Raw genomic sequence first — 12,135 nt, forward strand, 5'->3', positions numbered from 1 at the left:
AGCACAAGAGAAACTCTCACACTCTCTGATTTTTGAATGGATACAAGGTGTGAGAGTATTTGAATAAAGGAAGATTTTTCGGTAGAGAGAGTTTTTGGTTAATCAATTTTTGCTAATCACCTCCTAATCATGCCAATGAAGCTATATATAGGCAGGTGAAAAATTATAACCATTCGGGCTAGAATGGGCATTATTTAAAAAGTCCTAATTAATTAAAATCCAATTAGCCTTATTTAACCCAATTTTATTGTGGTTAATTTAATTTTAACCGGTTGGGGTTCGGGTGGCTGAATCTAGGTTTGGTAGTCCGACAAGACACATACTGAAAAGTTTTTCAAATAAGTTCGGTCACCCGGATAGAGGTTTGGCAGCCCGAATCAAAGTCAGTAGCTAAGCTATGTAATTTTGGGTGCTTGGTCCAATGTTTTGGTGGCTCGAACGCATGATTTCGGTCGCCCGGGGGTCTTTCTGAACTAAAACCATCGATCGCCCTGGTTGGTGAAAAGCTCCATTGAAAGGGTTTGGGCGCCTGGGGAAGGTATGCACAAAAAGGTTCGACCGACCGAGAGCCCAAGTCAACTTTTCACTTATCAATAGTTTGGGTGCTCGAGGAGTTTTGAACTCTAGGGGTTCGATCGCCCAAGATCTCTTAACTTGCTTTGTTTTGTTCAATTTTTTAGCACAATTATGACACACTTATATATTTTATGCTGTGTGTGTGAGTGTTGGAGCCTAGGGTCTTGCTATGGTCTAGTTAAGCTTACGCTATATCCTGCATGCATGATGTGCAGGTGATAAACATACGACCACAGCCTAGGTTACTATTACAGGTCCATATAAATTGTTATAGACCGATATGATTTACAATTACAAAATAAAAGTCTTCGCGGTCTTCTTGTTTCTTCAAGTGTCCTTCCTTGGGATATTTATTTGAACCTGCACAAGCACTAGACAATCATCAAATATAAGTATTTTTCATTATCAAAATCGGGTGTGACCTATGAGGTCAACACCGAAGTTCAACACGTGTTCCAGTTCTTGTTCAGTTGTTAACGTAGGATTTCCGTTCCTCATTTTAAATTCAGTGCATGTTAGGATTCAAAATTTAAATTGCATGTTTGTTTAATTTATCAAAAGAAAATCTCAATATCTTGAAAAACCCGAACCTAAACTGTGTTTAGTGACTTTTAAATCACATTACTTGAGAAGACGATCTGACATTTGAACTAAATATTATAGGACACAACTCCTATACTTGGGATAGATTTTGAGCTGCTTATTTTTCGAGTGAGTCAGTAAGCATAGAACAATAGTATAACTGGTCATTAAAGATTAAAAACACATGATAGGCATGGTTGTTAACTTTTTGAGTCCGATCCCTGCTTTGATGCTGACAAAACACAAGGATCTTATGTGTGTTTAAGTGCTTAAACAAGTTTATATCTTGGCACGCACATAAGATTAAAGGGTCATGGAAGTCAGGAGGAACTTGAAGACCATACAATCTAGCGCACTTCTTGGAAGACCGAAGAGCGAAGAACATTGAAGACGTTCAACTATTTCAATTGTAATTGCATGTTTCATTTTAGTTTGTAATAATGCATAACATGCATGATGTGGATGATAGCTCAGCGATGACCATAGACTGGCCATAGGGGACCCAACACCTACACCAAAAATCTTTTTCTAAAAAGCTAAAATCATACAAAGGTTTTTGGAATAGCTTTGAGGTCAAAAACTGGGCCAAAATTAAATCTATAAAGTTGAAACGTTGCATTTTTAGGCTTAATTAAAAAGCCTCGGTGAACCGAAAGATTTTAGTTCAAAGTACCTCAGTCGACCAACATGCGAGAAGTCAAAGTTTGACAATGGCTTAGCCGACCGACCACTTTATCAACATAGTGTCCATAGTCGGCCGACCTATAAACTTGGCCTCTCTACCTTCCTCGGCAGACTGACGTCTTATGTTCAAAATTGCTTGCCTCGGTCGACCGGTCCTCAACAATCAGCATACCTGCCCTAGACCTTAGCCAACCGAACCTACGAAGGTTTGGAATCACCTTTGGGTTAGCCGATAGATGCCTTCGCCGGTCGACCGGATCTCTTGGGTTGGGTTAATTTCCAGCGCTTAATCGTCATTATTTTTCCACTTAATCTTTTCTAAAATGACGAGCATGTCCCCATCGGTCATATTTCTCCCAAACTCTATAAATACCCCCCTCATAAACATAATTAGCAAGATGATTAGTTAGACCATTCTCTCAAATATTTTTGTCGTATTTTCATCTTCAAACTTTATTTTTCATACTCTTATTATCATTCACTTTCAAAATCTTTTTAAGAGAGCTTAGAGTATTTCTTTTACACTCTTTATTAGCAAGTTCTTTGCTCTTGAAGATTATTTAAGGAGTTATATTTTTGGGCATTTATTTTATATTCAAAGCATAAATACTCTCATTTACTCTTTCTTTGAAAATATTTTTGAGAGTAAGCTTAGAGGTTTCTACACATATTTCCTCGATAAATATTTTTGGAGAAATACATTCTTGCTTGGAAACCTTTTTACATATATAATTCAAACACTTATATTTTGTTTGTGCAAAATCATTTGAAAGCAAAAACCCTAGATTCTTCTATACTTTATTTGGAAAAATATTTTTGGAGAAACATATTATTCGGGTTTAAATCTTTGAGCACTCATCATATATACCTTATTCAAAGATTATATTGAGAAAAATCTCACATACTCACTTGAGCTTTATCTCATATCATATGTGAGTGCATTTGTGTTTATTGGTGTACATCATCTGCTTAGAATAGAAGCATTTTCTTTTGTACACAAAATATTTGATATTGTTGTACTCCTAACTTGTGGTCGAAAAAGGATTACACTGGCCTGTAACATGCACCGGATTGGCTTAAACCCCAGTTAGGAGAGCGTCGGATAGACTTAGACCCGGTTAAGAAAGTTTCGGATTGGTTCAGACCTGGTTAAGAGAGTTAGGAGTACTGTCCTGTAAGGTGTATTGGTTGTGGCTCAGCCCTAAAATTTGAGTTAGGGTGTGTCCGCCCCGTAAGGACATTGTAAACGGCATCGCTTTGCCTGTTGAAAAGAGCATTTAGTGAATCCTTGTGCTGTCGGCACAAGGCAGGGATGTAGGTAGGATTGGCTAAACTCCAATAACAAATTTGGTGTAGGCTCCTTAATTTCTGCACTTGAATGCTTTGGTTAATTTGCTATATCTTGTGTTATATATATTTGTTCATCTCATTATCTGTGGATTTTGTGAATACTTAGAAAGAACCTACGTTGTGTAATACTGATTGTTATATGAACCTAACCTAGGAAGAAATAACTTTTGATATCCAATTCACCCCCCTCTTGGGAATGCACCATTTCTATCAATTGGTATCAGAGCCTCGTTGCAAAAAGTTTAATCGCTTATGTTAAAGATTGCAATGGCTCAGATTGGTGTATCCCCATTCGGTGAGGGATGATCATGGCTTATGCCTCCAGTGTTTTTTGGAGTTGATTACACCTCTTGGGAAATTAGAATGAGCATTTTCATAAAATCTATGGATTGGATGGCCTGGTGGGTGCTTGTTAATGGAATTCGTGTGTGCTTTTATGAAAATGATATTAGGTTAATGCATGCGAATTCATATGCCATGGACATGTTATATCTTGCATTAGATTCTAATGTTTTTCCTGAGATCATGGTGTTGACCTAACATAACTTACGAATCTCATTTTGATGATAACAAATCAAGGGTATTTAACACGTTTTGAATAAAGTGATGATGTTTTAGGAATCAGGTATATGAGTTCAAGATTAAGTGATCACAAACCTTATTAAAAGATTGGGCAAATAGTAAAGGCCCAATCAATTGACCCTGGCGAGACCATTCGATTGACGCTAAACTGATTTTGAAATTTCGCTATTTTTTTAAAGGCCTAGGCAACTGACCTCTTGAGTCTAGTTGACAGACCCTTTGAAATTCAAATTTTTTAAAATAATGGGAAGTTTCCAAAATTTAGTTTTTGAAATTCTAAAAATTATGAAAACTTGAGAAACACTCCAAGTGACTTGGGGAACACGAATACACTTTCTAAACTCTATAAATACTCCCCAAGACAAAGGATTTCACACACCAAGAATTATAATTAGCCATCAAGCCTTATTGCTTACAATCTTCAAAAGCTCTCTTGCTCACATACTTGCTGAAGTTTCTACTGAGTCTTGCTGAGATTTTCTCATTGATCTTTGCACACAAATTTTGAATCTTTCAACCAAAGAAAGAACATCACGATGATAGATATCTAAAGCTTCATATTCTCTATATTTGATATTTTGATTTGAAGTATATAGCTGTGTTTTAAACTTGTACTAAACAGCTCTTGTTGAGAGTTTCTTTGTACACTAAATTCTCTTGTGTTTTCGTTGTTGATTCGGGATTGTTGAATCGTTGTATCGAGCATGGGGTATCGCTTGGAGAGGAGTGCTCTATCCTATTGAAGGAGTGTTGTAAAGGTTTGCTCCACTCGTAAAGGAGTGGTATAGTGGAGTCCTTTGGTCTGTTTCCCAAGGCGAGGATGAAGGTGGGGATAGTCGAACCTCATAAACTCTTGGTATCACTCTCTTCCCTACTCTATTTAATTTTTTGAACATATATCAAGTGCATGGATTGGATATCAAATTGTGGAATTGCGGAAACCAAAAGGGAGTACGTTGGTTGATCAATACATATTGCGGAAACTTTAAGGGAGTATGTTGATCGATTAACACCCAAGACTCATTAATATTGAAAGCGGTTTATTTAATTTATGAGTTTTGGATGCTTGGTTGAAATATTTATTTATTTTCATATTAAAATTCAGCTTATCTTGTTGAGTGGGTTGCCATATTCAAAAGTTGAATCTTGAAAGTATTGTTGAAATTAAAAAGAATTGAGAAAGAATTAATAAAAGAGGATATAAAGAAATTTTTATAATCCCAATTCACCCCCCTCTTGGGAGTACACCTTCCTTTTTAATTAGTATCAGAGCGGGGTTATGGAAAATCCTAATTTAGAAGCTATATAAAGATCTCAATGGCACACCTAGGTGTATCTCATTTTGCTGAGGGTCAATCCTCAACTTGACCTTTTGATTACGCGCTTAAATTGCATAGTTAGGTGTTTTAATTCATGCATTATTTTAATTAAATATCTAATTGCTCTCAATAAATTAACATTGTGTACTATTTATTACATTTGAGTTTTATTGAGTAATTTATGAATTTGTTAGCTTTGGTGTATTCCCAAGAGGGGGGTGGATTGGAATTTAAAACTTTTTCCTAGGTTTGATCTATATAGCAGCAGTATGTTCACAACCTAAACTCTTTCTATACAATCCCAAATGCGCAGATAAATATAATATGCGGAAATTCAAATCATGCGCATCATTCAGACTATAACATACATGTGCGATAAATATAAAGTGCATAAATATAAATAGACATACGATATATTATCGGAGTTTGGCCAACTGTGCCTACATCCTCGCCTCTAGCTCGCAAGCCCAATGATTCCACTAATGGCTCACTTAATGGGTCGAGCAGCACCTAATACAACCAGGTCAATTCAAGGGGTTGACCTCAACCAACATACCTTAATAGGATGACGCACCTAACTTTCCTAATCGGGTCAAAGCCAATCCGGGACTATTTCACAGGGCTAGTCTCCCTCTTTAGGCCCGTGCCTAGAAATATAACAGCATTTTTTCTCAATCAAGTTGGTACATTGATTGTGCTTTCATGTAAAGCAGATATGTACCCAAATACGTGCAGTATACTTAATCAATCACATACACATCAACAGTGTAGGTAAACGTAAACTTTGTGATGTGTATTTTTGTACAAGTTACACTCAACAAGATATGATCGCTAATATGTTCAAGAGTGTTCTAATCAAGCTATTTCTTTGAAACAGTATATATCAAATCTCAATAATAAACCATGGTTTCAAAGATGCTACAAATATTCAAAACAACTCACAATATTTTCTTCAATGTAATATGCTCAAGAGTTGCTTGAAAGAATAATATTTGCACAACAAAACCAAGCTATAGGAATCTTTGCAATGACAATGCAAAGAGCCTTAAGCTATTAGTTTTTTCCCAACACAAGATTTATTAAATGAAATCTGTGGGAAAACCTTGCTTAACTCCCCAAAATCAATATCAATCAACCAAGTAAAGTAATGGGAGTATAAGCAATACTAAGCAATAAATAAATACTCACAAAGTAAGATTTCTCAAGGGAATGAAGGTGTTTGAGTGTTATGGGGTTGGAATGAACAAATAGGGTTTAGGAAATTTGAGAGAATCTATGACTAATCCTATTTGCTAAATCATCACTAATTTTTGCAAATGAACCCCTATTTATATAGGCTAGGTAAAAAATATAACTGTTTGGGACCTATTGGGTATTATGAAAGAAGTTCAAAAAGGTTTAAACACACTTAATGCAACTTAAACTAATTTTATAGCAGTTAAAGCAGTTTTAACCTGCTGAGGTTCGGGTGGCTGAACTGAGGAGTCACCCGACCAAACATAGTAATAAAAGGTCTTTAAAAAGGTCCGGTTGCCTGAGTTAAAGTTCAGTGGCCCGATTTAAAGTTAGAAACATTTCTTCGTAAATTCGAGTGCCCGGTCATATGTTCAGTAGCTCGAACTCATATGTTCAATCATCCGAGGCTTAATCTGAACTAAACCATTTGGTAGCCCAAGTTGGTGAAAAGTCCTTTTCAGGTGGTTTAGGCACCCGTGGGGAATGGGTTCATTCTGGTTCAGTAGCCTGAACCAAGGTCAAACTGTTGACTTCTTAACAGTTCAGGTGCCCGAGGTGATTTGTTCACTTGGGGATACGGTCACCCGATCTCACTCATTTTATGCCTATTTAAGTTCATTTTCATTTCAATTAATTTCCCTGATATGTTAAGTGATTATGGGGACTTTGTGCACAGTGTGTAGGAACCTAGGGTCTCTTCAAGTACGCATAAAAACTTAGCGTCGGTCGACTGAAGGGTGCCCTAAAGTCATTTTCCCTCTGGTCTTGTCGAAGGTCATGTTAAGCTTATAGAAACCTACATGCATGACATGCAGAGATTATTACAGACCATTTCCTAGTTACTCTTACAGACCCATAATATAACATGAATTACAATATAAAGTAGATCTTCTGGGTCTTTAGACTTTGAGTCTTCATGTGCCATTAGTTGATCTGCTAATTATATACTTGCACAAAAACTCGAAAGTCATCAAATACCAAAAGTATTTGTCATAATCAAAACAAGGCATGATCCATAGGGTCAACATAATTTTTGGTGTTTTTTATCGCAGAACAATTATTGGAAGCAAAAATCAATACTACTTTATATTTTGGGTGTAACTTTCAGGTTCAAGCTCTGATCGAGACGATTCGAAATTCTAGGGAAAGTTGAGAAAGAGTTCTACAAATTTTGTGTTTTGTGTTTTGAGAGATACATGCTTCAGTATGGTCAAAATCATGTTTGTGTGCTGAGAAACAAAAAGGAAGAAAAGAAGAAGCAATAAAAAAAAATAAATAAAAAAAAATGAAGTGGGTCGGGTCTTGATGTGACCCGGCCATGCAAATGTGTCTGAGGCGCTCGGTGTATGCTGAATTTTGTTTTTGTTTTGTTTTTTTTTCATTTTTTTTTTCTGTCGGAAAGTCAAAGGAAGCAAGTAGAGTTGGGGGCTTTAGGTAATGTTTAAAGTAGGTTTTTTCTTTTTTCTCTTGTTTTTTGGGGGGCAGGACACGACAGGGGGGCCTGGGAGGCTGTGCGCACCAGGGAAGCACTCTCCTATACAGCTTGTTCTCTCTCTCTCTCTCTCTCTCTCTCTCTCTCTCTCTCTCTCTCTCTCTCTCTCTCTCTCTTGTTATTCTTTAATGCTTGTTCAAGTTATTTTCAATGATAATTTCAGTTTTGTTTATTTAAAATATTTCTTTAGAATTTAAATATTTGTTTGGATTGTATTTATTTTTAATTCTAGTTTATTCAAAATCTTAATTATTATTTGTTTTAGTTTGTTATTTTCCATTGGAGTTATTAAGGTACAAGTTTATTTATTTTTTGATTGGGTTATATTTATTTATCTTTTTTTTTATTCAAAGTTATTGTTGGAATTTCAATTTGGTTGAGTTATTTTGAATTATTGAGTTTAGATTGTGTTTTTTTTCAGTCTCCTTTTGAATCTTAAATATTCGTTTGGGTTATAATTTAGTATGAAAAAAATCAATTTGTTTCTCTTATTCGAAGTCTTTATTAGAATTTAAATTGTTCTTAGGTGATTTTATTATTAAAGTTAGTGGTTCTATCTTGTTAGGATTTAATCTTGTTTGGGTTTGTGTTTAAAGTTAGAATTTTTATTTAGTTGAATATTGTAAGGTTATTTTTTTTCGTTGTTCAGGTACTGAATATGACGTTTATTTAGTTATTTTATGTGTGTTTAATTTTTAGTTAAAGTTTAACTTTCATTGCAAAATCTCAAAAATCTCAGGAACCTGAATCTGAATTGTGTTCAGTAAATTTTTCTTTTCTTAATTTCTTTTGGAATTACACGAGTTTGAAATTAAAATGCATTCCCTGAGGGGATGATCTGGTCCCTAGACTAATTATTATATGACTGAACTCCTATACTTAGGATGACTTCTCAGCTGCTCATTTTTTAAGTGAGTCAAGTTTCTCCTATTTTCTGCGGTGTAAACTACACCTTTTGGAAACAAAGAATGAGAATCTATTTACAAAGTATGGATTGGAAAGCATGGAAAGTTGTCACACAAGGTGACCTTATTCCCACTAAAATCGTAGATAATAAAGAAATACCCAAAGAGGGAAAAAAAACGACCAACAATGATCATAGAATGTTGCAAGTAAACTCAAGTGCAATGAATGCACTATATTGTGCTTTGGACGTAAATGAGTTTAATAGGGGCATGACATATAAATCAGCCAAAGAAATATGAGACAAATTAGAGGTAACCTATGAAGAAACCATTGATGTTAGAGATAGTAGAATCGACATCCTCACAAGCGAGTATAAGGCATTTAGGATGAACCCGGATGAAAATATCACTAGCATGTATACTAGGTTTACTCATATAATAAACTCCTTAAATGCTTAAGGGAAAAATTACTCAACTTATGAAATGTTTCGGAAAATCCTTAGAGGACTTCTTCCAATATGGGAACCTAAGGCCATGGCAATCAAGGAAGGAAGAAACTTGAAAAATACTTCTCTTGATGAATTGATTGGATCCCTTCTCACATATGAGATGGTAATAAATGAAAGAAATTCTGAAAATAACAAGAATAAGAATTCAATAGCCCTTAAGGCTGCCAAAGAAAACTCAAGTGACGAAGACGAAGATAATGAAATAGATGATGATGAACTAGCCTTCATTACTAGAAGACTTGGAAAGTTTTTCGAAAAGAACAAGAAGTTCCCTCAGAAGTTTAAAGGATAAAAAACTAATAAAGGAGAAACAAGTAAAAAGGAAACTAAGAATGAACCTCCTATATGTTATAATTGCAAAAAGGTTGGATATATTAAACCTGATTGTCCATAGCTGAAGAAAGATAAGAAGAAGAAAAAGAAGGCAATGGAAGCTACATGGGATGATACAAGCTCAAGTGAATTAGAGAACGAATCAAGCGAACAAGAAATGGCAAACATATGCTTCATGACTCATAATGCTGAGGTAAATTCCTACTATTGTTCATCTGAAGAATCCAGTGAGAAGTCATTTAGTGATTCATGTGATAATATGCCTTCATACAAAGAAATCCAGGCTGAATTATTTGCCTTACACAATAGGTTCATAAAAATAACTAAAAGAAACATAGCCTTAAAAGAACAAAATGAAAAGCTAAAGAGTCAACTACAAACCTCAATATCTGCTAAAAAAGAAAAAGACACACATATTGATGATCTTATGGAGAAAATAAATGAGATGTCTTAAGATTTAGTTAAATTACAAGTGAATGGTGAAAGCAAGAAGGATCTAGAAATAAGTAATCTTAAAAGTAAAGTTGAAGATAAAGACAAGATCATCTACAATTTTACCAGAGAAAAAGAAAATTTTGAAAAGATGGTTGGACAACAAAGGATGATTTGTGATAAAGAAGGAATTGGATACAATAGAATTAAAAGCAAAAAGAAGAAGAACTTATTTATGGGATATTTCGTAAAAGAAGCAAAATACTATGCCATTACATCCTCTACAAATATTTATGAATACACTACTTGCTTCTTGTGTAGGAAAAAGGGGCATATAAAATTTGATTATCCACTTAAAAGGAAGTATGTCAATATCAAGAATGAATGGAAAGTTAACACTAAAAATAGACATGACTTAAAAAGGATTAAGAAGGTTTGGGTTCCAAAAGTAATGCCTTAAATCCTTCTTGTAGGTATGCTTTAGGACCTCTCCATCAAAGGACAAGTGGTACTTGAACAGCGGGTGTTCAAGACACATGATAGGGGATAGAACAAAATTCACCACCCTAATGCAAAAAGATGGTGGGCATGTCACCTTCGGCGATAGCGCTAAGGGCAAAATCATTAGAAACGGAAAAATAGGTAAAGAACCTTCATTAACTATTGATGATGTTTTGCTAGTAGATGGGTTCAAACATAATATTTTAAGCATAAGTCAACTAAGTGGTAAAGAGTTTGACATGATCTTTAAACAAGATAAATGCATAGTTGAAAGTCTAGGAAAACATGAAGTCTTATTCACTGCTTATAGAGTTAATAATATATATTGTATAAACTTTGAAAATTTAACTTCTCAAGAAGTTACATGCTTAGCTGCCATGAATGAAGCCAGTTGGTTTTGGCATAGAAGATTAGGACATGCAAGCATTGAATTGTTATCAAATCTATCTAGAAAAAGTTAGTCAAAGGGTTACCTAGTACAAGATTCATGAAAGATAAAATTTGAAATGCTTGCCAACTTGGGGCCAAATTAAGACAAGCTTTAAAAAGAAGAAGCATATTTCTACTAGTAGACCCTTAGAACTTATTCATTTAGACTTAATTGGTCCTACTAGAATACAAAGCATAGGAGGAAAGCAATATGCTTTTGTCATAATTGATGACTACTCTAGGCTTGCTTGGGTACTTTTCTTAGCCTCTAAAGATGAAGCATGCAAGATGCTAATAAACTTGTGCAAGAGACTTCAAAATGGAAAAGGATATGGTATTTCAAACATTAGGAGTGATCAAGGAAGAGAATTCAAAAATAAAGAAGTTGAAGAATTTTGTAACGAACATGGAATCGATCATAATTTTTCAGCACCTAGAACTCCACAACAAAATGGAGTTGTTGAAAGAAAGAATAGGTCCCTTCAAGAGATGGCTAGGACCATGTTAAATGAGCATAAGCTATTGTTGACTCTATGAGTCCAGTCCTGTTCTAATAATGACAAATCATTTGGTATTTGATCTATGCATTGAGATTGTGAGAAAAAACATTACTTAGTATGCACGGAAGGTGATGAAGTCATGGAAGCCACAACGATTAAAGCATATACAACCTGACACAATCTATGGAACTAAAAGAGTAGAAGAATGAAGATGCAGGCATCAAAGTGTAAGATCGTCATAGGAATGGATATTTATAATTGATTGTATTTGCATATTTTATATGATATAGGTAGAAGCTCAAAATATGCCCTACACATGCATCTCATGAAAATCTTCTAGCATTAAACGTGGACTTAGAGACCTTACTTTGAACCCTGGAAAATGTTTTGTAAGAGATCAAAGCATGAGAGCAAAATTGATTTTAAAATTGAAAATAAAAATTCTGAAGTTGGTCTGCCCAGACGACTGAAGTTTTACTTCAGATGTTTGAAGAACTTCCTCAGAATATTGAAGAATTAGTTCACTCATCTGAAGAACTAATTTTTGAAACACAAAATAGGTAGAAGACCTTCAGACGTCAGAACAGTAAAGTTCAGTCGTCTAAGCTGAGACTTTAGAAGATTGAACCTACAGTTTAGTCATCTGACCCTGTGTCCAGACTATAATTTTCAATGCTTTAAGGAACATCAGATGTCTGAACTTGA

The sequence above is a fragment of the Malania oleifera genome, chromosome 2 (assembly GCF_029873635.1).
Source record: "Malania oleifera isolate guangnan ecotype guangnan chromosome 2, ASM2987363v1, whole genome shotgun sequence".
Lineage (NCBI taxonomy): Eukaryota > Viridiplantae > Streptophyta > Magnoliopsida > Santalales > Ximeniaceae > Malania > Malania oleifera.